We start from the raw sequence: 1,264 nt of genomic DNA, 5'->3' as shown, positions 1-1,264 counted from the left end.
CTCAGCGGTGTTTCTGTTGATGTCCAATAACGTCCTCAGTATCGTGAGACGTAGCTGTGTAGTTTGACGTTTGATGTATTCTCTGTGGTTGTGTTTCCTGTGCAGCGGTGGTCGATCCAGAGCGGCTGCATCACGTCGGGCTGACTCTGGTGAACCAGACGAGCTGCAGGGAGACGTGGGGAGGAGGACTCATCACTGACTCCCACATCTGTTCACATCCTGCAGGCTCTGCCTCCTGCATGGTAAGATCGCCCTCACATGACACACAGTGACCCCGCCCACACATGACACACACTAACAGGACGACTTTCAAATCAAATAAACGGTCCAGATTCAGATCTAGAGTTTCTGCCTGCAGGGCGACTCCGGCGCACCTCTGCTCTGTCGGAAACATGGCGCCTACTTCCTGTTTGGCGTGGTCACATGGGGCAGCAGGCGGTGTGACGCAGACAAACCGGCCGTCTTCTCCCGAGTCTCTGATTATCACTGGTGGATCACCGAGAGGACAGAAGACGTCTGAGCGTTTCTGTCAGAGAATAAAATGCTTGACATGAAGCTGTTTGTCCTCTTGAACCTGCTGAGACTCCAAGGTCACTCAGGAGCTTCTCTGGAGCTTTCAGCCACATCGCACAGTCTTCTTCTCTGACTGACGGGCTGAAATGAGCTCCAGAGCGAGGGAAGTGAACTTTGAGTCCAGCAGGAAAATGTTTCCACCTCTGATTGGCTGTGTTTTGCTCAGATGGCCTGAAGGGTCGTTTGGTGCATTTTTACTTTGAAAATTTTTGAAGACAAAGAAACTGATCAAACTAATCACGACAGGTTTCATAAACTCAACAATATTTGGCTCTGGATCAGTGATTTGGGCTAAACTGATCATTTATTTGCAGTCTTGAACTTTGACTGAAAGGTGTGTAAAAAGTTGTTTAATCAGGAGTCATTCAGCAGGATCTTTTTAAAAGTTAATAAAATCCTGTGTGTGAATGGAAATGTTTGTAGTCCATGCTGTGTGATATTTGTTGGCAATGTTACTAAGTACACTTACTTAAGTACTGCACTTGAGTTGAAATTTGAGGTACTTAAACTTTAGCTGAGTAGTTTTTCATGGCACTTTATACTTTTGCCCCACTACATCTCAGAGGGAAATATTGTACTTTTCACTTTTTCTGACAAATTTAGAAATATACCCAAAAATTTCTGCATGTACAGCCGAGATGATTAATCCATAAGACATCTGACAGAAAATTAACACCACAAACACCGGAGC

The sequence above is a fragment of the Plectropomus leopardus genome, chromosome 3 (assembly GCF_008729295.1).
Source record: "Plectropomus leopardus isolate mb chromosome 3, YSFRI_Pleo_2.0, whole genome shotgun sequence".
NCBI classification, from domain to species: Eukaryota; Metazoa; Chordata; class Actinopteri; order Perciformes; family Serranidae; genus Plectropomus; species Plectropomus leopardus.
Note: the sequence above shows the minus strand (reverse complement) of the source record.